The sequence below is a fragment of the Puma concolor genome, chromosome D3 (genome assembly GCF_028749965.1).
Source record: "Puma concolor isolate L17-30 chromosome D3, mPumCon1.1.hap2, whole genome shotgun sequence".
NCBI classification, from domain to species: Eukaryota; Metazoa; Chordata; class Mammalia; order Carnivora; family Felidae; genus Puma; species Puma concolor.
In genome coordinates, this window is record NC_141678.1 from 15,638,035 (window position 1) to 15,664,243 (window position 26,209).

Genomic DNA, 26,209 nt, shown 5'->3' on the forward strand with positions numbered 1-26,209 from the left:
GTGTTTTGTTTCTTCACCCACGAGAACGGAGGATCGTGATGCGAGGCTGATATGAGGATCCAAGGTGTGTGTGAAAGGCTGAGCCCACAGGTGCAAGGCCACAGTAAGCAAGGAGCAGCAGGTGGCCTCAGCCCGGCCCCTCCTGAGAAACTGAGTCCAGGGTCTTCCAGGGACCCATGGTGGGTTACTGAACCACTGGAGACCCTGAAGTCTGCACCTTCAGCTGACACTTTCCCAGCATCTGCCTCCCACTGCTCAAGGTCTCCATTTGGGAGAAGAAAAGCAGAAATGAGGGGCATTGGAGGGATATCAGCTTCCGTTGTCCGAGCTCTAGAAGAAAGCAGACACCACACCTCCACAACCTCAGTGGCCAAGCGCACTCCCTGCCTAAGAATGAACCTGTTATTGTACATCAGGAGAAAACGGCATTTTTAATGAAAGAGGAGGAGGGTTGGAGCCCCTTCAGCCGTCAGCGCAGTCCTTAAGGCACGGCAAAGGCTCAGAACATGGCCTGTTGTCAGCACCTTTGTTAGTGTTGGTTATCTTGCAAAACTGTGGAGAGGGTTCATTTGAAAAGAGAACACAGAGGGAGGGACTGAGGGAAGGGGCCGAGAACACACTGACGGTTTGGCCATAGCATTTTCCTCCCTGGAAGACTTGGAAGCAGGTTCCCTCAGAACCCTGCTTGGCTGGCTTCACGCTTTTCCCCCTCCAGGTCCCAAGTGGAGGTGCTGAGATTCTCTCCTCGGCTGGAGCCCAGACACCCAGCCTCCAGCACCTCTCACTGGCCCAAGGGAAGGGTAAGGGTGAGCTCATGCTCTAGAAACATTTCGAGAAATTCTGGTGTTAGTGGTCTCGGTGGGGGGGGGGGGGGGGGGGGATGCAGCCTGGGCATGGATATGTTTTTTTAGATTTTTTTTTACATTTATTTATTGTTAGACAGAGCGCAAGTGGGGGAGGGGCAGAGAGAGAAGGAGACGCAGAATCCAAAGCAGGCTCCAGGCTGTCAGCACAGAGCCCGACGCGGGGCTTGAACTCACAAACCGCGAGATCATGACCTGAGCCAAAGTCAGATGCTCAACCGATTGAGCCACCCAGGCGCCCCGGCGTGGATATATTTTAAAAGCTCCCCCGGGAGATTCTAACTGGCTGCCAGGGTTAGGAACCACTGGAGAACAAGGTGCTGGGACAGGGGCCTCACAGGAGGAGCCCAGAGGAAGCTTGGATTCTGTCCACAGAGATTGGGAGGGTTATCAGGGGCTAACAGGAAGAACTGACGTCAAAGGTGGAAACACCAAGGATTAGTATTAACAACAATAGCAATTACCAAATGGGTGTTGTCTGTGCGTGTTTCCATTTAGTCTATAGCCAAACTGCAACGATCCAGAAATGTGCCCAAGGTCCTGCAGCTGGGAAGTGGCACAGAAGCTAAGACCATTTTAAACTCCGGCAGACTGGTGCCAGATCACTGTGTTACCTGAGCCAGGCAGCAGGTGGCAGTCAAAGGGGTAAGAGTTTCTGGCGTCCAAGTAGACGTGTATCTTGGAAAAGACAGAACCCTTAATCCTCTGTGTCTTCATCTGTAAAGTGGGACTCCTTTGTTGCCACCCTGAGTATCCCCCAGAAGGTGGCTGGGAAGATGAGCAAAAAGTTTATTAACTACAGAGGACACTACGTCGGCGGCTCAGGAGAGCAGGGAGAGCAGAGGAAAGGCAGTGGCCAGCTGTCTTGGAAACGATGCCTCGTGACCTGATACCACGGGACGATTTCATTTTTCCTCTGCCTGTTTGTGCTCTGTCAGAGCTGCGTGACAGATGGGCTTGTTCTGGTCCTGACGGTGACAGCTTCTAAAATCCACAGCAGACAGGATGACAGAACTTCCTGCCGATAGCTGTGCATGCTTGTGCGCACACACGCTCCCGTCAGACCCTCAGATCCGAGCCGGCACGGACGCGGTTGTTGGAGGGCAAATAATGTCTTTGCAGAAGTGACAGAAATTGAGAATCTCTGGGTACGTCCAAGATTTCACACTAGATTGGCAGCTCCCCAAGTGAGTTCCGTAAAAAGAAAAAGAAATGGGGTGTGTTCAACTGCCATAGAATTTTGGAAAGTGCTGGGGTAGACCAACGTAAATGTCTTTCTTTAGGGGCGCCTGGGTGGCTCAGTCGGTTGGGCGGCCGACTTAGGCTCAGGTCATGATCTCATAGTTCGTGGGTTCAAGCCCTGCGTCAGGCTCTGTGCTGACAGCTCGGAGCCTGGAGCCTGCTTCCGATTCTGTGTCTCCCTCTCTCTCTGCCCCTCCCCTGCTCATGCTCTGTCTCTCTCTCTCTCAAAAATAAATAAACATTTTTTAAAAATTTGTTTAAATGTCCTTCTTTAATCTGGCAAGGTGCATTGAGAGCTGCGAAAGGCAAGAACAGCCCGTAGCTGTTGATGGATAACAGATTAGCCCTCAAACGTACTGACCTAAAACAATAAACATTATTGCACAGTTTCTAAGGTTCAGGTATTTGGCTGAGGTTCAGCCGGGTGGTTCTTGTCTGTGTCTCATTACATTGAGTCAACATATCAGCCGGGGCCGCCGTCATCTGGAGGTTTGACTGGGGCCGGAGGGTCTGCTTCTGAGCTCGCTGTAATGGCTGTTGGCCGGAGACCTCTGTCCCTCACCATGTGGGCCTTCCCATGGGGCTGGTTGAGTGTCCTCAAGGCATGGCAGTTAGCTTCCCTCGGAGCAAGTGGCCCCAGAGGGAGCATGAGGCAGGGAGGCCTGACATGTCTTTTGTGATCTATGTAGCCTTGAATATGGCATGCTGTCACTTCTGCTGTAGGCTACTTCTGGGTCCCATTGTAAAGGAACCTAGAACAGATCAGAGTCTGTTTCAACCTGAGTCAAGAGATCTGGGCTTTAATTCTTGCATGCCAACACTCATTGGCTAAGGTCTGCTCCAGGATGGGAGTGGAGTGTGCAGACATCAGGCTCCTTGACCCTGTGAGCAAAGTGGTCCTAGTAGCCCCAGGACAGTTCTGCAAAGAGTCACAGATGCAAATCTGTGTCACAAGAGTACCCAGCAGCCTGGCGAGGTGTGCACAGACAGAAAAAGGTGTAGAGGAAATCCGAGCAGACCACTGGCAGCATCTCTGCTGCATTTATACTCACGAAGAATTGGAAATGACAAAACGGCTCAAGGTACGGGGTTCGGTAGACAGATGATGGTCCTTCCATACATTGGGAACAAGTACGCAGCCATTAACTCTCACGCTCCTGAAGATGATTTAGTGTTGCGGAAATAGCACACGGGGAAAGCTGGCCTCAGATAATCAGTACGGAGGATAGTCCATTTAAAAGAAAAAGAAAATTGCAGCTGCTTTTTAGTTATTTAGTTGTTATACATTTGTGTAAAAGTTGTTATTTTGGGGGGCCTCTGGATGGCTTCATTTGGTTAAGCGGCCGACTTCAGTTCAGGTCATGACCTCACGGCTTGTGAGTTGGAGCCCCGCGTCGGGCTTTGTGCTGACAGCTCAGAGCCTGGAGCCGGCTTTGGATCCTGTGTCTCCCTCTCTCCCTGCCCCTCCCCTGTTTTTGCGCTCTCTCTCTCTCTCTCTCAAAATTAAATAAACATTAAAAATAAGGTGTTTTGGTTTTTTTTTTTTTTTTGAAGAAGGTGGATGTTCAAGTTATTTTTTTTTCCTTTGTGCGTTTTTGGGTTTTCCAAATATTCTGCATAGAGAATGTATTGCCTTTGAGACAACGAAAAGCAGACCGAGTGGTTAAATCTAAGACTCGATTCTTGTAAGGGATGCTTTGATGTAATGCATCACCTGATACAGATTTCACTTCCTCTCCTACAACGTGGCATTTGCAGACCATATGGAGAAATCATTATGTACACAGTCTGCATACAGGGACTGCCCTAGTTTGAATTCTGCTCCACCATTTACTGGGTGACCCTGGGAGAAGATCTTAACTTCTCTGTGCCTCTGGCTTGGGGGCAATGACATAGGGGTGATGAGAGAATGTCCTGTAGAGCTGCGGTGGGGAATAAATGAGTTAAGATATGTAAAATACTAGAGCAATTCCTGGCAATATAGACGCCTTCCCCTACCCGGCCCTCGATCAAATGACTAGTCTGCACGGCTGAGGTCTTGTTTTGTGCTTCCTCCTCTTGTTAAAGCTACCCTGTCCCACCTTTGGGGCCCTGCCAGGCCTAGGTGGGTAGTGATGAATGAATCACATTGCCCCATCACATGCATCTGTGCTCAAGTCTCCAGGGATGCTCTTTAAGCTCCGTACCGGAGGCCCCGGAGGGCCCTGTGCAGGTCCCTGGGGTGCTTACCTAGGACTTCTGCCTGGCAGCATCTGTGACCCTTTCCTCTGGTCTCAGCCCCTCGATAGCTCGTGATTATGTGTAGCTTTGCAGGGACTTTCCATCAAAGAGCCCTGTCCCAAGCTAAACCTATCAAGGCCTTTCTCATGGGAATGTGACATTTTTGCAAAGATTCTGGGATGGGAAGTAGCTGAAGCTGATTCATCCCAGTGACAGTCCCCTGAAGAGATGTTCACTTTTCTTACTTCCTAGATCCCTGGAGTGGCCCCCTTCCTGGCCTTCCTGGGGTCCAGTGCTTAGCTTTCCCGTCAATTATTTGAGCTACACCACATCCTTTTCCCCTGAATTAGGCGGAGTCTATTTCTTTCACTTGAAGATGACAAACATCAGCTGCTATTATAGTGAGAGAGGGAGAGAGACAGAGAGAGGGAGAGGGACAGAGAGAGAGAGAGAGGGACAGAGAGAGGAAGAGGGACGGACGGCGGGTGAGGGGCATTTCCACTGCAAGGTGAAACCCGGACATCTAGTCCAGCTCGATGACTGACTCCTTCCGTGACGCTGGGAAAGTCCTCCCGCCTCTTCCGTTGAGCCTCTGTCTCCTGGAACCATCCCACAGATCCAGTGACGCTGGGAACCCTGTCCTAAGCTCTCTGTGAGTCTCCCTGGGATTATTCTACACACTCCGTAGCCCCACCAGCCATCTCGTCTAAGCTAGCACACCCATTTCTGGCCCAGATCAGCTCTCTGGAGCTCCAAATGCCTCCTGGACATTTCCGTGCAGGGGCTTCTCAAACTCCCCACCTGCAAAAAAGAATTCAGTGTCTCTTCTTGCAGACCACTCCCTCCCTTCCTCTGCCACTTTAGAACAAGGCATTAACACACACCCCTTCTTATCAGCTGGTCACCAGGCATTGTACATACTCTGACGTCCTCTGTCACATGAGTCTTCTCTGTCCAGGTGTGGTCACTTTACAACATTCATCCACCTGCTTATCACATAGTCCTTAGAAGTCCCAGAGGTGGGTAGTATCCTCAACTGGAGGAAAATGGGGAATCAGAAGAGAAGCAATCTGCCCAAAGTCACACAGGAAGTAGGAAGCAGAGCTGGAATTTGAACGTGAGACTGTCTGAGCCCATAACCTATGCTCAGTTCTCCCAGGAGCCCCTGTCCATGTGCCCGAATTCAGGAGGAACAAGATTTGGGCCAAGCGCTTTCTGGCCGGTTACTAAGGTCCCCCGTGCAAACAGCAACAGTGTTGTCCGTGAGCTCATCTGATCCACTTTGCTCCACCCAGTTCCTAATCTGGGCTAATCTCCTAGACAACCAGAGTGATGCAACAAACAGAGGGGACCTGCCAACTCCTAGATAGCTTCCAGGGCAGGACTGGTGCGAGTCCAGGATGTGGTGGTGGTTGGGGGCCACTGACGTCCGCAAGGGCTCCAGCCCAGAACCTCTCCTCTACGTAGTTACCACTATGTGCCCCGAAAGGACCCAGAGCCATCCAACATCCCGTCTTGGCAGGGCGACCAAGAGTGGAAAGCCTTGGGAGGCTGGGCGCGTGTGACCTGCAGTGAGCACAAAACACTCGCTGTGTGGTCCTGGGATCCTAGGGAAGGTTCCGGAGACCTGGGTTCCAGCATGGCCCTGGGAATCACTAGCTCCATCTGGAACCTGTCAGGAAACACGTAAGTCCCAAGTGTGCGGGCATCTGAACACCTCTGACCTGCCTCCACCGTGATCTGAGCCCACAGATGCTACGGCATCTTCCACCCTTGTCCCCACAATTTTTTAAAAATATTTTCATGGTGGTAAATAAAATATATAACAAAATTTGCCATTTAACCCAAGTGCACAATCCAGTGGCATCAATGCACAGAATTAATAATGCAAGTGTCATGGGGCACCTGGGTGGCTCCATCGGTTAACCTCCGACTCTTGATTTCGGCTCAGGTCATGATCTCCCGCTTTTGAGAGTTCAAGCCCCGTGCCGGGCTCTGCGTTGGCAGCCCGAAGCCTGCTTGGGAATCTCTCTCCCTCGCTCTCTGCCCCTCCCCTACTCACACTGTCTCTGTCTCTCTCAAAACAAATAAATAAACTTAAAAAAAAAAATAATGCAACCATCACCACTATCTAGTTCCAAAACCTCTTCATCACTGCAAATGGAACTCTGTAGGCGTTAAGCGATTGGCTCTCCATTCTCCTTCCTCCGGTCCCTGGTAATCTCTAACCTACTTTCTATCTCTGTGAATGAGCTTCCTCTAGATAGCTCATAGAAGTGGAATCCTGTAATAGTTGTCCTTTTGTGTCTGACTGCTGTCACCTCACGTCATGTCTTCAAGTTCGTCCCTGCTGTAGCAGGTGCCAGAACTTCATTTCTTCCTATGACTGGATAATATCTCATTGTATGGATACACCACATTTTGTTTATACACCCCTCTGCTGCTGGATACCCCACGGTCAATTCATCCAGGACTGTCAGAGTGATCTTGGGAAAATATTACTCAGACCATGACTCAACTTTATTCAAACCCTCCTAAACTCCTTAATTCATTCAGAATAAAAGCTGTAGTCCTTATTATGGCTACAAAGCCCTAAAGGATTCTCTCTGCACATACATTGCATTACCTCTGTGCCCCTCTAACCTCACCCCTTCCCACTTTCCCCACTCCAACCCTCGCTCTTCCGTGAACACCTCAGGCACACTGCTGCCTCAGGGCCTTTGCATATGCTCTTCTCTCTTCCTGGAATGCTCTTCTTCCTTCTGCGTGGCTGGCACTCTCATCTCCTTCAAGCATTTGCTCAGCTGTCACCTTCTTCTTGAGGCTCATCCTGGACTCCCTCTTTAAAACTACAGCCCACCTCTCCTTCATCCATCATTCCTGAGCCCCCTCATCAGGATCTATTTTTTCCATAAGACTTGTCATTTTCTTTTTTTTAATTAAAAAATTTTTTTTAATGTTTTTATTTATTTCTGAGACAGAGAGAGAGACAGAGCATGAGCAGGGGAGGGGCAGAGAGAGAGAGGGAGACAGAGAATCCAAAGCAGGCTCTAGGCTCTGAGCTGTCAGCACAGAGCCCGACGCGGGCTCAAACTCACGGACTGTGAGATCATGACCTGATCTGAAGTCAGATGCTTAACCGACTGAGCCACCCAGGCACCCAAGACTTGTCATTTTCTAACATGTTATCTAATTTATGCATTTATTATTTCCATTGTTTGTTGTCTGTGTTGCACCCCTAGAATGTAAGCTCTGTGAAGATAAGGATATTTTTTGCCTGTTTTGTTCACTGACGTATCAGAAGCTGGTATGCAGCAGACACTCCATAAATATTTGTTAAATGAATGAATATGAGTTGGGACAATTGGCCTCACTTCCCTGAGCCCCTGAGCTTCCATGAGTCAGGGATTATGATCCATCCATGGGGCTCCAGTGTCTCGGTGGGAATCACATAATGACTGTCACACCCTTTGTAAATTGTAAAGCATTTTGCAAGGTAGAAGAAAATGGATCTTCGTGAAATGCCCCTGAGGCCGGATACTTTCCATGACATAGCTCATTTTATTATCCCCATTTGACAGATGGGGAACACGGAGGCTCAGAGTACCTTGCCTCAAGGTCTCACACAGATAAGGGGCACCTGAGTGGCTCAGTCAGTTGAGTGTCCAACTCTTGGTTTCGGCTCAGCTCATGATCTCGAGGTTGGTGAGTTTGAGCCCTGTGTTGGGGCTCTGCACTGACTGTGGAATCTGCTTGGGATTCTCTCTCTCTCTCTCTCTCTCTCTCTCCCCTTCCTCTCTCTGCCCCTCCCCCTCTCTCTCTCAAAATAAAAATAAACTTAAAAAAAAAAAAAGATCTCACGTAAAGTATAGGGAGTCAGATCTTTAACCCAGTTCTCTGGTTTGTCCTGTAAGTTGCTTCCTGCTCTGGTATCTCAAACGTCTAAAGGAAACACTCCCTTTTCTCCAGGGACCAGCTGTGAGCCCAGGGGAATAATAATGAGGATACAGATAGGAATAATAGGTGCCTTTTATTAAGAGCTTCCTACATATGTCAGGCTCACTTTACTATGTGTCAGGTGCTTTAGGTATTCTATCCTCACGAGATAGAGGGAAATGGGTATTATTATTCCCTCATAACAGACGAGGAATTCAAGGATCAGAGAGGTCAGGCCATTTGCTTGAGGCCACACAACTAATAAATAGCAGAGACAGTATTTGAGCCCAGAGCAATCTGACTCCTGTTGCATCTTAAAAAGGTCCACGATTGTAAGACGTGGTTTCTCTAATGCCACGGATGCCCTCCACCTCCAGCACCACCCCAGGGACCTCCCCACCCGAAGCAGACCCAAGAAGGTGCGTCTGCTGGTGGGGAGGCAAACCTACCACGAGCACCTCGTGCCTACCCCCTCCGTGTGAGCAGCGAGATCCAGAAGGAATAAGGCGTTGGCAGGAGCTGAGATGGGGATCCCACGGGGCCTGCACTGCCAACAAAGACAAATGAATGAACCAGTCAGCAAACCAGGGCAGTTCTACCCCTGAGCAGAACTGTCACCGGTAAATAAATCATCGAGGCCCCACACCGGACATGCCAATTTCAGCAGGAGAGGAGGAGCACATTTATCTGCCTGGTGACACCCTGGCTGTCTTCAGGCGGTGAGGGGGTACGAAAACACTCCCCAGCCAGCACCCTGCCTGGGGCTGGTTCCAGCGGGAGGGGGGAGGGGAGGGGGGAGGGGGGAGGGGGGAGGGGAGGGGGGAGGGGGGAGGGGCGGGTGGTGGGAGGGGAGAGAGGGTCTCTTCGCAGAATAGTGTTTGCCTCAGACTTGCCACCGATGCCCAGAAGCAAAGTCCTCATGCTTTCTCTGCCTTTAAAAAAGATCTGGCCCCGCCGGGGCGCCTGGGTGGCGCAGTCGGTTAAGCGTCCGGCTTCAGCCAGGTCACGATCTCGCGGTCCGTGAGTTCGAGCCCCGCGTCAGGCTCTGGGCTGATGGCTCGGAGCCTGGAGCCTGTTTCCCATTCTGTGTCTCCCTCTCTCTCTGCCCCTCCCCTGCTAGCGCTCTCTCTCTGAAGAACATTAAAATATTTTTTAATTTTTGGGGCGCCTGGGTGGCGCAGTCGGTTAAGCGTCCGACTTCAGCCAGGTCACGATCTCGCTGTCCGTGAGTTCGAGCCCGCGTCAGGCTCTGGGCTGATGGCTCGGAGCCTGGAGCCTGTTTCCCATTCTGTGTCTCCCTCTCTCTCTGCCCCTCCCCCGTTCATGCTCTGTCTCTCTCTGTCCCAAAAATAAATAAAAACGTTGAAAAAAAAATTAAAAATGATCAAGGGGCTCTGGGTGGCTCAGCGGGTTAAGTGTCCGACTCTTGATCTGGGCTCAGGTCATGATCTCAAGGTTTGTGAGTTCGAGTCCCGAGTCAGGCTCTGTGCTGACAGTGCTGAGCCCGCTTTGTCTCCCTCTCTCTGCCCCTCCCTCTGCCGCCCCAAATAAATAAATAAACTTTTTTCAAAAAAATGATCAGACTTCTAGTAATAGCACATACGGAGTGCTTCCTATGTGCCAGGCATTGTGGAGAGTTTTTAAAGTAAACATTCTGTCACTAACAGGCTAGAAATAAGTTACTGTCCAGGACTTTCTTTTGCATAGGAAAATGACCACTTCGAGGATGTCTATTCTTTTTTATTTTTAAGTTTTTTAAAATTAATTTATTTTGAGAAAGAGAGAGTATAAGTAGAGGAGGGCCAGAGAGAGAGAGAGGGAGAGAGAGAGAATCCCAAGCAGACTCTGTACTGACGAAGTAGAGCATGATTCTGGGCTCAAACCCGTGAACTGTGAGACCACGACCTCCGTGGGGAGAGAAAAAATGCTGAGGTCCAGGGTACCAGGGTCTCAGAGCCAAGCTCCCGCCGTTCAGAGGAGCCTGGTCACGCTGCCTTGCCAAGTTCTGCCGCATGCTGCCAAAGTCTACTAAAATCCCATTGTCCTTGGGAGGGGCTTGCACACTCTCCAGCATCACTGGAGATGTCTGTGTTTGATCTCAGAGGGAGAAGGGGCTCTCACTGGGTTTGTTACATACAATTCTCCAAACGGCCCCATTTGACAGAGGAGCCTAAGAAGGTGAGGGCACCTGCCCACAGCCTCAAGCCACTGGCGGAATATTATTGTAAGGGCTCCCAGACTTTCCCCATAGGAAGACTCCTGAGCCCCGACTAGCCAGGGACACAATGCAAGTGGCCCCTCCTTAAAGACCCACCCACTAAACCCTCTTAAGTCCCATCTGAGGGTCCCTGACTCTGTCAGCCAACACCCCAGGTAAGTCCTCATCGCCACGTCTCTCACCTCTTTGGGGACAGAGAATAAAATCATCAACAATCGGAAATCTGCAATTAATAAAAATGATGCGAAGTTGGGATTTGTTTTGTTTTTGTTTTTTTGAACAGGATCATAATAATGAAAGAATCAGGTTACAAAATAACATGTGCAATGCGATCCCATTTGAAAATTGCATAAAAACAAAAGCCCTGGGGGAAAATATATCCATTATTAACAATGATTTTTTGGAGTAGGGGAGGGAAGATTTATTGGTGATTTCTGTTTTATTATTCTAGCTTATATGTATCTTGTTTGTTTATCAGCAATATATAGGCAATGTGTGTCTTACTTGGATAATAAAGAACAAAATAAAAGGGCTTTTTTCCCCCTTGAAAGAACGCGGTGAGTATTTTGGAAAACTGTAACGTGGCTGCTTGAAGCATTGCAAGCTTCTATGCCAGTGGCTAACATTGGTCTCCCATGGTTCTCTGCTTAGCTTTTTCCTATGTCTCAGGGAACATAATATAGCTGAATCTAAGCTCTGAGTGACAATGGGACAAATAAATAGACAAGTAGATCATCAGAATTTCCATCATCTTCATTTCTAGATGGCAAAGAGAAAGGAAAGGGGGCTTGTCCACGTAACTCATAAGTTCCTTCTCCGGCTTTCTCTCTTGGTTCCTCCAACATCCAAATGGACATGCCATCAAATGCCCTTACGGCTCCCAAATTCCTTCATTGCAAAGCCCCATGCCTCCATACATTTGTTTCTCTGTTCACTGATTTTTTTTTCATCTTTGTGGAAGAATGTGCAGTCCAATGGCCCAGGCCCCTGGTTCTGAAATCCCAGTGCCCGAGTTCAAATCCCTTACTCCATCTGAGTTCGTAACCCCCACTCTCTCTGAGTTCATATCCCCTACTCTGCCTGAGTTCAAATCCCTACTCTGCCTTTGTTCATATCCTCCACGTCTGAATTCCTATCTTCTACTCTGCCTGAGTTCATGTGCCCGCTCTGCCTGAGTTCAAATCTCTACTTTGCCTGAATTCGTATCCTCTATTCCACCTGAATTCATATCCCCTACTCTGCCTGAGTTCAAATCCCCACTCCACCTGAGTTCATACTCCCATTCTGCCCTTGAGTAACTGGAGAATGTTGAGAAAGTCACTTCTCGTGTCTGAGGCTCAGTGTTCTCACTAGGAAAAAGGATAATTTTCATTTCAACTCCTTGGGTTGATTAAAAGAAATAATGTTTACAAAGTCCTTGACAGTATGTTGCAGCCACCATGAGCGCCTCTCTCTCCTTTTCTCTTCTGTATTTTTCCCTCTCACGGAGGTGAAGGTGGTGTTTGGGGACATAATGTTCTCTTATCCTTGTAACAGGACTTGTCCCTCTCACGTCTTCCCAGAATCGAGAGATGCACAGTCTCAGACGGGCAGAAGAGCCTCGGACCATTACATGCTCAAAGCCAGATCACCAACTCACCAGCTTGCTAAATTTACCAAACATGCCTTGAAGACTAGCTTTCTTGAAGATGTTCAGTGACTATGAATATGGCCTTCTTAATAAGTTGGTCTAAAATATATTCTCAGCAGCTTTGTCTAAAAGCTAAATATCATGGGAGCTGTTTAACTCTCTTATGACTATCTTCTAATGAAGAATATATTCTTGAATATCTTAGAGTCTTGAATATAATTAAAATATCTTGAATAAATTTTTTGATAAGAGTATTCGAGAAGTATAAATTCACTGAAGATTATCCGTGAGCATATTAAAATACTGTATGTAGAAGAATGTAGTCATTGGCTACATTCAAGAGGAGTATGTTGATATTCGTTAACAATACTTGATGAGAATTCCCTAAATAAAGTTTAGAAAAATTGGAAAATTTGATTTGAACAATTGGCCGTTAGCATTTTGATTTTTCAGAGAACTACATATCATAGATTTGATTTTTCGTGGATTTTTGGTGGAATTTTTGGTGGATTGGCCTCAGCGCATCTCTTATGAGATCTGAGGGAAGTCCACCAAGATTCACCTCCAACTTTGGCCAGAGTCCTGACCCTCCAGCTCTGCCCTTGACCCTCTGGGGTATTCCTCCCCATTCTGGGCTTTGAGGGAAGGCTACATTTTGAGAGAAGCCTGCCGTCTTTATTTTTTTTCAACTCACAAGCTTTTAGTTATGTTCCCGGAATGTGGATAATGGACTGAGCCAAAACTCAAACACAGAACTCTGGGTTTGAATTCCAGTTTCTACTCCTAGCCAGCTGTGTGATCTTGGGCAACTGACATAACCTCTCTGAGCATTTCGTGGGTCTATTATTGTTTTTAAATGGATTTATACATACATATTTTAAAAATCTATCAGTTTAATTTCTAATATGGTACATAATGGCAGATATAACCACACAAGCACACTCTTTGGGGGTCCCCAGTGATTTTTAAGAGTGTCAAGGGATCCAGAGACCAATGAGTCTCGTAACTGTTAGATTAGATTATTTCAGAAAGTCCAAGAATCTGGGGTTGTTGTGGGCCAAGCACTCATGAGTTCCTCATTCATCTTCATTTATTCTATAACACATATTTAATGAGTGCTTCCTATATGCCAGACTTTTCTAGATCCTGGGGATAAAATGAGGAGCAAGACACAGTTCCTGGCAGGGAGCAAATCAACTCAAGGGTCCACTGAGTGACACAGGCACGCACATCTTATGATGGTCGTGAGGCAAGAGCAGGGAGAGGCTTGTGTGGACTGGGGAGAGGGGGCAGGAAGGGGATGACACCCCGGTCGAGAGACCAGCGTTTGCAAAACAAGGCAGCAGTGAGAATGGTTTGCCAGAACACCCTTGGCGTGAAGAGGGAGACTCAAGTGAAGAAGGTGAGCAGGGGGCAGCAGAGGGGATGAGGGTCCAAACATCTCGGGCGTTGATCAGGAACAATGATCTCTGCCTTCGGGCCAGGAGAAATCTCAGGGTCTCAGAGAGGCAGCCAGAACAGATGCACGGTTACCCAGAATGCCACAGACTGGTGATTTAAACACTGGAAATTTAGTGCTCACAGCTCTGGAGGCTGGAAGTCCGAGATCAAGGTGCTGCTGCTTTGGTGTCTGGTGAGACCTGCCTTCTTCGCTTGCAGACAGCCGTGTCCTCACACAGCCTTTCCTGCGTGCACGTGTGTGTGCAGGTGTGTGCGCGCACACAGTGAGCTTATAAAGACACCAATCCTATCAGATCCGGGCCCCACCCTTTTGACCCCACTTAACTATAGTTACTTTCTTGGAAGCCCCACGTGCAAACACAGCCAACCTGGGGGTTGGGGCCCCAACATATGAGTGTTGTGGGGAACACAAACCTTCCAGTTCTCACCACCTCCCTGCTGCATTCTCCTACGCACACCCACTGAGAAAGAAATTGCTGGTGGCCAAAACAAAAGCTTCCTCCCTCCTACAGGGGATGGAGAGGAAAGGCAAAAGAAAGAAATATTCATCCAAGCAGGGAGTATTTACAAACTTGGCAAGTGGGCAAAGCCCTCCCTGACGTCCCCCCCAAATGCAAACAGTCACCCGAGGCTTCCATTACCGCAGCCTTAGTTTACCAAACTAAACATATTTGCCACCAAAATGCTTTTATTAGTGGTATGATGAGGATTTTTTTCAGCAAAGTCATTACTGGAATAGGAGCCTGTGGACATTTAAAGAGACGTCACAGAGGAAGCCTTCGCTGGCGGCTTGTCTTCATTTCCTCTCACAGGATTTACATCAATTCCTTTTTTGCCCCCTCTCCTTATTATTTTTTAACTCTATAAAAATATTTTTTTTTTCTTTTTTTTTTTAATTTTTTTTTTTTTCAACGTTTATTTATTTTTGGGACAGAGAGAGACAGAGCATGAACGGGGGAGGGGCAGAGAGAGAGGGAGACATAGAATCGGAAACAGGCTCCAGGCTCTGAGCCATCAGCCCAGAGCCCGACGCGGGGCTCGAACTCACTGACTGCGAGATCGTGACCTGGCTGAAGTCGGACGCTTAACCGACTGCGCCACCCAGGCGCCCCTAAAAATATTTTTTTAATGTTTATTCTTGAGAGAGAGAGACAGAACGCAAGTGGGGGAGGGGCAGAGAGAGAGGGAGACACAGAATCCGAAGCAGGCTCCTGGCTCTGAGCTGTCAGCACAGAGCCCGATGCGGGGCTCAAACCCACAAGCTGTGAGATCAGGACCTGAGCCGAAGTCGGACGTTTAAACCCACTGAGCCACCCAGGCGCCCCTATATAAAAATGTGTTTTGAAGGAGAATTAGAAACTCAGAAGAAAATAATCACTCACCTTCCCCCCTTTCAGAGAAGGTAACTACTGTTATAATTCATTTGTTTTCTCTTCCACATTCATATTTTGAATAGACAGAGACCTTATCATTATTATTACTACCACTATGACAATTACTATTTTACAAAAATGGTATCAAGCTTGGCTTGTGTCCTCTTTTTTATTATTATACATCACGAGTACCTTTCCACGCCAAGAAACACTGACTTCGTTCTGGATGTCTGCCGACTCCGCTATTCCATTATATGGATGTCTTATATTTACTTAAGTTGTCTCCTATTGACGCACGTGTAAATGATTTCTCATGTTTCATTCTTATAAACAAAGCTGAGGTAAGCATCCCAGCAACTAAATACTTGCAGTCACTCCGGCTTTCTTAACTCAGGATAAATTTCTAGGATCCGTATTTCTGAATTAATGGAAATACACAGTTTTGCTGATTATTGTTGCACGTCCACAAAACACATGCGTATATATTTTGGTATCAGAACGAAGGGATTCTTTTCCCCCTTTCCTACCTCTTGTTGGGAGACATTTTCAGAGAGACAGAAGGAATAGTTTAGATGTGTTGAGAAACATAGCAACACTTCAATGTTAGAGGATGGGATTTCTTTGATTATGAAAGTGGAATTGCATCACAGAAATTTAACTAACTTGAGTTCAACTGTCTTTCATTCAATCCATCATTGATTTTTTTTTAGTTTACTGTTATTTGTTTCCTGTTCTTTTTGTTTTGTTTTTTAATGTTTATTTATTTTTGAGAGACGGGGAGAGAGTGCGAGCAGGGGAGGGACAGACAGAGAGGGAGACACAGATTCTGAAACAGGCTCCAGGCTCTGAACTGTCAGCACAGAGCCCGACACGGGGCTCGAACTCACAAACCGTGAGATCATGACCTGAGCTGAAGTCGGACGCTCAACAGACTGAGCCACCCAGGTGCCCCTATTATTATTATTATTATTATTATTTAGTCATCTCTACACCCATTGTGGGGCTCAAACTCACGACTCAGAGATCAAGAATCTCATATGCTTCCAACTGAGCCAGCCACACACTCCCATCATTGATCTCGATGCACCATTATTTTTCATAAAATTAAGAAATTTTTTTATAAACTCTTGCAATTCCATTACCACTCAATGCCTTAATAGTCTTTTTCAACACCTTAGTTGGTCACGCCATGCCTCCTCTGAAATTCCCTTCATCTCTTCTGAGGGATGTGACACTTTCTCTTGGATCTTGTTTCCTGACTCGGTATGTGACAAGAAATCCTTCGGCAGCTATCTCGGTGACAAAATGCAATACAGCCTCATCTACTGTGGTTTCTTACTTTTTAGCGGTGCAGTAAAATTTGATTGTTACCTTGCAAAAGGATATAAGACTGGAGTCATTCCCCCAAAGACAAGCATTTGCTTCACTAATGTGCAACCTCTACCCCATTGTTCTGCTTGGAGGCCTTTTTGTGTATAGGGAAACTTTCCACTTCAATGCCAAAACATATCACAGTGTAATCTTTTGGAAGACATTTTAAGCAGCAACTAAAATCAGCCTGTGGGGGCACCTGGGTGGCTTAGTTGATTAAGTTTCTGACTTCGGCTCAGGTCATGATCTCACGGTCCGTGGATTCGAGCCCCGAGTTGGGCTCTGTGCCGACAGCTCGGAGCCTGGAGCCTGCTTCAGGTTCTGTGTCTCCCTCTCTCTCTGACCCTTCCCTGCTCGTGCTCTGTCTCTCTCTCTCTCAAAAGTAAATATTTTTTAAAAAAATTTTTTAATAAAAAAATCAACCTGTGAAGGACCCGCAGTGTGCATAACTCAGCGGAAGTGACAACAGTTTGAACAGCCATGACCAAGTTTGCTTGGACACAAGGAATGGACCACATCATGCCTGCTGGCTGGCCGGCAGCAGACTGGAAAATGCATCTCAATTGCAGAGAGGTTAAAATTAGAAAAAGTGTGCCTCTTAGAACTGATGAAATATGATTAATGGGAGGCTCAAAAGTTACGATAAAAAGAGAAATATCAGCACAAGTGTGCTGTTAATTATGCTTCTTTATTCTACTCAGTAAGTGTACGCCCCAGAACAGGCATGAGATGGGAAACATGAATTCATCAAATTCCCAGTTGGTGTCATTTCCCAGTTGTCTGTCAGGGTGAAGACATCTTTGACACACTGAGCATGGTTTTAGAGTTTAAAGACACTGGTTTGGGGCACCTGGGTGGCTGAGTCAGTTAAGCTGCCAACTTTGGCTCAGGTCATGAGTTGGTTCGTGAGTTCGAGCCCCAGGTCAGGCTCTGTGCTGACAGCTTGGAGCCTGGAGCCTGCTTCAGATTCTGTGTCTCCCTCTCTCTCTGCCCCTTTCCTGCTTGTTCTCTCTCTCTCTCTCTCTCTCTCTCTCTCACACACACACACACACACACACAAATCGTCTGTTAAGTTAATAAATACCGGAACTAGAATCCAAACCCAGATTTGAAGGCTCTAAAGGCCATGTTCTAGATCATCGTACTTTTGAAGAAATATTAGAAAATATAGAATAAGCAAAGAAAGAAAAAGTATTCCCATTCAAAATCCCAGCAAGTTATGAGGCTATTGAGAAACTGATTCTAAAGTTTATGTGGAGAGGCAAGAGACCCAGAATAGCAAACACAATTTTGATGGAGAAGGTCAAAATTGGAGGATGGACATTACCTGACATCAAGACTTACTATAAAGCCACTATAATCAAGACAGTGTAGTATTGGAGAAAGAATAGACAAAGGATCAATGCAACAGAATAGAGAGCCAGAAATAAACTCACACAAGTATAGTCCACTGATCTTTGACAAAGAGGCAGAAGCAATTCAATGGAGAATGGCTAGTCTTTCCAACAAATGATGCTAGAATAACTGGACATCCACATGTCAAAAAGCAAAAACAAAAAAGATTCTAAACATAGATAATATACCCTTCACAAAAATTCACTCAAAATGGATCAGAGACCTAACTGCAAAATGCAGAATTCTAAAACTTCTGGAAGACAATAGGAAAAATCTGGATGACCTTGGGTTGCTGATGATGTGTTAGATTCAATATCAAAAGCATGACCCACAAAAGAAATAAATTGCTAAGTTGGACTCCGTTAAAATTAAAAACCTCCACTCTGTGAAAGACATTGTTAAGAGAAAGAAAAAATAAACCACAGATGGGATAAAATCTTCGAAGGCTCATATCTGATAAAGAACTGGTATCCAGAATATACAAAGAGCCTTTAAAGCTCAACAATATGAACACAGCAATTCACATAAAAAAAAGACAAAAGATCTGAATAGATGCCTCACCAAAGAAGATATATAGATGGCATCTCAGTATATGAAAAGATGCTCAACATCATAGGTTATTAGAGGACTGCAGATCAAAACAATAATTAGATGCCACTGCATACCTATTAGAATGGCTAAAACCCAGAACACTGACAGCACCATATGCTGATGAAGATGTCGAACAGTTAGGAATGCTTATTCATTGCTGGTGAAGATACAAAATGGTACAACCATTTGGGGAGACAGTCCTGAAGGTTTCTTACAAAACTAAACATATTCTTACCATACAATCCAGCAATTGCACTCCTTGATATTTACTCGAATGAATTGAAAACCCATCTCTACAAAACAAAAACAAAAACAAAAACAAAAAAGGCTGCACTTGAATGTTTGCAGAATCTTTATTCTCTATTGCCAAATCTTGGAAACAACCAAGATGTCTTTTAACAGGTGAATGGATAGACAAACTGTGGTCCACCCAGGCGACGGAATATTATTCGGTGCTAAAAAGAAATGAATTATCAAGCCATGAGAAGACATAGAGGAACCTTAAGCGTGTATTGCAAAGTGAAAGAACCCAATCTGAAAAGGGGTCATACTGTATGGTTCAAGCTATATGTCATTCTGGGAAAGGCAAAACTATGGATACAATAAAGAGATCGGTGGTTGCCAGGGGTTTGGAAGGAGGGAGGGAGGAAGGGAATGGTGAGTTGGTTGAGAATAGGGGATTTTCAGGGCAGTGAAACTATTGTGTATGACACTGTAATAGTAGATACATGTCACTATTCTTTTGTCAAACCCATAGAACGTATGGGTTCCAAGAGTGAACCCTATGTAAACTGTGGCCTTCACTTATTAATAATGTACCAATATTGGTTCGTCAGTAGGAACAAATGTACCACACCAATGCAAGATGCTAATAATAAGGGAAACTGGGGGGGGGGGGCAGTACTGGAAACTCTGTACATTCTGCTCAATTTTGCAGTAAATCTAAAATTGCTTTAAAAAACACCCATTAGTTTTGAAATACATATCCATAAAAACCCACCACACAAAACCACCACTGTTCACTGTTCCGTGGTTAAACCTCCAGTCTCCTTCCCATGTAAATACATTTATATATTTAATGAGAGCACCATCCACAGGAACATTTTCAAGAGTTTCAATGCAAGTGGCCAAAATTTTCCTCCAGAAAGGTATCTATTTCCACCACCCACAGAAAATATGAGTGCCCTTCTCCCTGAACCCTGACCAACACAGAAACTCCAACCAGGTTCACAAGCGACCATGTGGCTCCTTGTGTTGGGTTTCTTTCCCGCCGCAAGTGTTAAGTCCTCAGGGACCCTCCGCCTGCTGCCTGCTGTACCTAGCTGTGCGGGCAGGAAGCAAGAGCAGACCTGGCTGTCTCCTGAGGCTTCAGCTGCAGAGAATCTAAGAGGCAGAGAGTCCAGGGAAACTTGAGGCAGGATGAGATCTGGCTGTTTGCCAGGCTAAGTTTGGTCGATAACGGTGAAAAATTTTGTTAGGGTCAAGTCAGGACCTCCCCGACACGTCCGCTCCAAACTCTGGCCCTTTTGGGACAATACCAAAGTACATTCTACGGAGTCCTACACACGATTCCAGTCCAAGGGCAAGACAGCGCAGAGGACAGGAGAGCAAGCTCAGCATCGGACTGACATTTGGAAGTTACAAACCTAATTGTATGTGACCTTGGATAAATAATCTTCCCCTAAACTGTAAGGTTAAAAATTGTCTAAACCATTAAGAGTGTGGCTAGCAAAGCTAAAACAGAGGGATTTAGACTGTAAGCTCCGTTGCTGGCATGCAAATCCTGACCCAACACCAAATAGCTGTGTCCCCTGGAACAAGTTACTTACCCTCTCTGAGCCATAGTTTCCTCACTTGTCAGATGAATATTAAAATGGTTACCTCATAGTATTCTTGTAAGGATTAAATGAGATAATCCTTATAAAGTGCTCTGCACATCGTAAGCCCTCCCTAAAAGGAAAATGTTCTGAATATTCAAGAGCCATTAGGGACCAATGAATGTCCTCCTTTCTCCACTCATTTGTATATGGGGTGACTGAAGCCCAAGAAAGAACTGTCTTGCCCGAAGCCACGCAGTGAGTCACTATTCCTGCCTGAAAGTTTGGGTTTTGAAGCCCCAATCCAACGACCTTTTTGCTGAACCACAAAGAACTCTTGCAGAATGTAAAGTGCTCAGACCATGACCTCTCCCCATTCACTGGGCTCTGTTTTGCCTTGGGAGCCCCAATGAAATACAGGACAGATGCATTTGGCATCTCAGGCAGTGGGTCTCTTACAGAGACATTATTTAGGACCCGAGTCTGTTCAGCACAAAATGTAATCACTCCATCAATACTGAGACACAGCTTATCAGAAAACTGGGGACTAGCTGCGAGGCACCCGGTTGCCAAGAATGCGTATGTTGGTTTGCTTTGTCCTTTGGATCTTAAAGAGACAGCCTCAGAGTGTGGGGACCAGGGAGCTTCATTCCCTGGATGGGGCATCTAGTTTCCAACTAACAGCAAAGCCCCCAAACCTTCATTTGCATGCATCTCATTGTTCCCTGGGAGGAAGGGTAGCTCTTCACAATCCATGAAGACCCCCTGTGCGGTCCCACCTCTGTACCTTCCGTCACTAGGGATCCCCATCACGCCCAATCTTCCAGGAAGATCATTCCCCACCAAGTGTTTCTGGCTTGTCTGTTTTTGTGCCGACTCCTTCTTCGTCTGATCCACAGAATGACTCCAGTAGGGGGCACTATGCTACACTTTTCAGATCCCCCTTCAAGCTTACTTCCCAAGCTTTGGAGGAGAGTACACTGCCCAATGCCTCATTCCCTTTCCAAGACAGCTGGCATAGACACTGGTCGCTGTAAGAGCCTAAGACCCAGTGTCTTAACCCCAGTCTGGTATACTCTGAAGGTGTGGACACATGGATCTAACAAAAATCCCTGCCCTCTGTTGCTCACATCCTAATGGTGAGGACAGCCAGATGTGCATACACATGCCACAAACACATACACACATACATTATATATGATGTATGTAGTGTGATGGTAAGTACTATGGAGAAAACTCAGAGGAAGAGAGTTAAAGAGAATCATTTTAAATGGAGTGGGGTCAGTCAGGGAAGGCCTGGATGAGAAGGTGGCATTTGAGTGAAGTCTTGAGGGGGTAAGGGGATGAACCACATGGATATCTTGGGAAAGAGTGTTTCAGGCAGATGGTTCAGCAAGTGCAAAGGTCCTGAGGTAGGAGCATGCCTGACATTTTTTAAGAAGACAGCGCATAGTGTGGCTGGAGGGAGGCATTAGAAGATGCAGTTAGAACTGGGTAGGATTCAGGAATTAGGATTAGGGCTTAGTAAGCAATTCCAAGGACTTTGGCTTTTACTCAGAACATACGAGAGACCACTGGAGATTTTTGAGCAGAGAATAACATATTTTTCCAGGACTTGCAGCTGTTGCTTTCAGAATAGACTGAACAGAGCCAGAGTGCAAGTGGGAGACTATTACAACAACACAGGTAAGGAGCTCTGGTGATTCAGACCCGGACTAAGACTGCAACAGATATTCTCAGTTTCTAACAAATTCCATTCTCCCTTTGTTCCATAGTAAGAGCAGAGCACATGGCTGCTCAGTTGAAGACTACATTTCCCAGCCTCCCCTGGGGCATCACAGGACCACGTGACTAAGTTTTAACCAATGGAATGTGCCTGGCAGTGATATGTTTAGCATTGCCACATTTGCTTAAAAGAAAATTGTGCATCATGTTCTTTTACTTCCTTCCCCTTTATACAAAGGCCTAAGGATGTGCTTGGATGCAACTGAACCACACGGATGACAATGTCAGGGAAGGAAGCTGGGTCCCTGAGCGAGGGTGTGGAGGAAAGCCTGACATATTCCAGTTACCGCTCACCTCAGGACAGTTTCACGAATAAGAAATAAACTTCTGTCTTCCTTAATCCACTGCATTGGGGGGTTCTTTGTTACAGCAGCTTAACCTTTACCTCAACTAATACGCAGACTTTTATGGAAGGTTTAGTGATATCAGGAGTGAATTACAGTTCAGTGCAGAACAGGAAACAACCAAAAATGTAACACTCAACATCTCCATTCTTAAATCTCCTTAAAGTCTCACGGACTGTCTTTCCCCTTAGGTCCCTGCCTGATACCTTTTCTGTTTACGGCTTCTCATTCCCCTCGCCTATATCCTCCTCCAACCTCCCTGTGCCAGGGGACATCTATAAAATCTTATTCTATTTTGCAAAGCAAATGAATATTTTCCCGATCTCCATCGCAGACAGCTCCAGGACTTTCCGTGGCATTATTCAAAATTCTTGGGTGGCACGTCCTCAGAGAAGAAAGATCCACCTTACCCAGGTCTCCATCTTGATCCTAAGAATTAGCAGAAATTTTGAAATCATGTTTTCCTTTCACTCTGTTAAGCAGAAGGGAGGGGGCTGGTGGTGCAGAGGAAAATATTATTTTCCTCGAGCCTGAGAAAACCTGAATTTGCTCCTGGGGTTTTAGAGTCCCTCTCCCCTATCCTCAGATAAAAATACACACAAAACGGGCACCTATACATATGCATCCACATGGTTCTTTCTCATGTACACATGCTCGGGCACACAGACAGCAGAGTCGTGAAGGAAGACCCTGGGTTTGCTCCTTTCTGTCCCTTTCTGCTTTCAAACCCCAGCTCCCAACAACACTTCCCTGGCTGACGGCTCTGTGACCTTCCCGTTCACCGATTCTTTGGGTGTCTCACCAAAATTCACAGTGGGGACATTCTGCTCTCTCATTTCCTCCCTTCTTTTATGGTCTGTTATATTCGTTAATAGCACCATAAAGTGAGTTGTAAAATGAATTAGAAACAAGGTCTCATCTCAAGGCCCCCAGAAGCCAAGCAGTCAGGCTTCATTATCATGTCAGAAGGGCCAGCTTTTCCCCCAGAACAAAATGAGATGTCTAACAGGGCTACCTACCCATGGGATGGCTGTGGTTGGCTGAGTGTCCACACCACCTCTCCATCGGGCAAGTCAATGGCAGAAACACCTCCAGGGTCTGACCAGGATTAGCGCCCCCCCCCCCGCCCGCTCCTGGGCGTGAGGGCAATGGAGGGGAATCAGTGAGGGGAATTCTGGGTGTCTTTTTATGTCTCTGTATGGACATGTGTGGATGTATACTATCTGTTAACTGGGTGAGTTGTGCACATCCAAGTGTACGTTATAGACACGTAGTGATCTCTATGCACATGTGTGTATGTTTATGTGTTATCGGTCCTGCTTATCCCTCTGGGCTGTTTCATACCATTCTTCATTCTCTGTGCTAAATACAGGTGCTTCTAAAATTCCTTAATTCTTTCCAATCTCTCTGGTCCTCTCTGTATGCATCTTTCTTTCACTGTCTCTGTTCTATTTTTCCCTTTTTCTCTTACCCTCCTCCTCCTCCTCCTCCTCCACTCCCTTCTTCCCTCTCTCCCCCTCCTCCACACCCATCTCACCTGGCTGACTCCTACCTCCCCCTTGCTCCTCAGTTTAACCTCACTTCTTTCTGCCCCAGCTCACTGTTGGGTATGCACCCACAGACCCCCTCCCTCCGCCTTCCAGAACTCTCATCAACGGTATTGCCAATTCCCTTGTCTTCCCTGTCTGCAGTGGCTGTGCGTGGTGTCTTCTTAGTTAAGTGCCAACTTTTTCCCCAAATTACCTTCCCTGTAGGGTTCTGCATTCGAGTAGGAGAGATTTGGGGGAGCTTTGAAAGGTGGATATTATTAAAGTCAAACACAGGGACCACACTTGAGAACTCCCTGAGCAGACAAAGCAGTTAGTCATACAAGCACAGCTTAATACGACTTATTTTGTAAGACAAGTGGGGTTAACTTGACCTGGGTCATTTCTTGCTTATGCCTCTGAAAATCCTAAGCGACCCTTAAATATTTCCCCAAAATTGGTATGAGGTAACCACTAACCAACTCCCTTTAAGAGAATTCTAATATTGTAACCAGTCACCGTATAGAATAAACACTCACTGTTTGCACACTAGATAAGGTGCATTATAGCAATGTATCCCTGAACATCATTCCATGTTTCGGTTTGAGTGCTCCAGGCTTGCAAACTTTTTGGTGAGTGCACAAGAAGCTGTTAGTAATTACAGGTAAGTAACTCATTGGTTTTACTTTTTTTTTTTTTTTTTTAATAAACTTTAACAACATGAAGCGGCAGCCATCTGTGTTTGTGCTAGGAGCGTCAGTGTAAAAGCTCAGTGCTGTTGTAACTCCCACCCACAGTCATGGAGCCGGTGGCTCATCTCATTAGGGGCTTGCGGCAGAAGATGGGCCCGTGGCCCCTCCATTTCCTGCCGGCTCTTCTCTTCCACCTTCTCCAAATCCCAGGCCAGATTTGGATGCGGCTCCATGGTCTTCCTAAGGATCACAGCATCACTGAAGTCTGGACGCACCGAGAGCCGTACGTGGGTCTCAGAGAAAGACCGGTGGGGATTCTAGCTCATCTTCGTGGGTTCGACTTTGCTCTTGCCATCTTGCATTTCACATACATATGTTCTGATCAGCAGCCCTGCTGACTTCAGGCTCAGCATCCATGCAGGGGCAACGGATTTACATCCACGCAGGGGCAACCATAATGCATAATGGTTTTGCTTTTCCAACCTGCTGGAGAGCCTGGAACCTCTCTGGGGACAAGACTCCAGCTCTCAACTTTTAGGTTAACGCAGTCGTTCACGGCTGAATCCCCAGGGCTGAGAGCCCACCCACCACTTGAAAATAGCTCAGTAGGAAAGCTGCACACTCAGTCTTACAGTATCGGTGTCTTCACACGGTGATGCATGTGTATGTGCACACGCATGGATTTCTACATCGTTCTGACTAGATTAGCGGTCACAAACTGGCAGCCCTGGATTAAGTACGTCACACTATGGGTTTTACTGGGTCCTCGGTGCTTCAACATTTAGAAGTCGGGTGACAACATACCAAACCCAAGTTTTAAGCTTCTCTTAAAAGATCAAAAGATCAGGCAGTACTGAGACTAGGCGATGCCCCATGGCAGCAATTGGGTGAATCTCGGTAACCACTGCCCCCCTTTAGATGGGACTTGTTTCCATTACTTTCTGGTTCCCGTAGAACTTGGAGTTTGGACTCTTCTCCCCCTGGGCTTCTTTTTTTGTGAAAGGACATCAACTTCTAACTTGTGTCTGTTTCTTGCAGCTGAATGGGATCCTAAATGATACAACAGGCACCACCATGGTGCACACTTAAGAGTAGAAGGGGAGCAGGGTACGTGGGTGGTGAAGTGGGTTAAGTGTCTGACTTCAGCTCCAATCACAATCTCATGGTTCGTGAGTTCGAGCCCAGCGTCGGGCTCTGTGCTGACAGCTTAGAGCCTGGAGCCTGCTTCGGATTCTGTGTCTCCCTCTCTCTGCTCCTCCCCCGCTCGGGCTCTGTCTCTCTCTCCCTCTCAAAAATAAATTTAAAAATGTTAACAAATAATTTTTTAAAAACAGTGGAAGGGCAGGGATATATACTACACTATCAAACGCCTTCCTATGAGTCAATCACACATATACCCTGAATGCAAACACACACAACAGTCCTTTTCATTAGGCTTCAGTAAAGCGTCTCCACCAGACAGAGTCCCCTAAGAGTGGGGAATTGGGGTGGCTATCGTCTATTTAAAGTCATTCTCCCACTCCCTAATTGCCATGGGATCTTCACTACAGACTCTTGGAGCTTCCCATCACCGCTTTGGAGACCTCTCTCTCTCTCTCGTACCTAAAGCAGATGATGCTAGTACTCTGTCCATCCCCTCATCACACACCAGCACACCCCCCCTGCCATCTATCACATACCATTGACTCACCACGAAGATGTCTCCACCATAACCTAGCTTCAGGATGAGCAGATCCAAGATAACC

General features: G+C 46.6%; 2 long non-coding RNA genes across 2 annotated transcripts; one reads left to right on the forward strand and one right to left on the reverse strand.

Moving 5' to 3' along the window:
- Positions 1–412: 412 nt before the first annotated feature.
- On the reverse strand, positions 413–5,580 carry LOC147575330 (uncharacterized). Its single transcript, XR_015242274.1, has 2 exons — positions 5,210–5,580; positions 413–4,027 (listed from the first exon to the last, which is right to left on the reverse strand). It is a non-coding gene; the product is annotated as an uncharacterized LOC147575330 (long non-coding RNA).
- On the forward strand, positions 4,755–12,218 carry LOC147575331 (uncharacterized). Its single transcript, XR_015242276.1, has 2 exons — positions 4,755–6,011; positions 12,016–12,218. It is a non-coding gene; the product is annotated as an uncharacterized LOC147575331 (long non-coding RNA).
- The last annotated feature ends 13,991 nt before the right edge of the window (positions 12,219–26,209 follow it).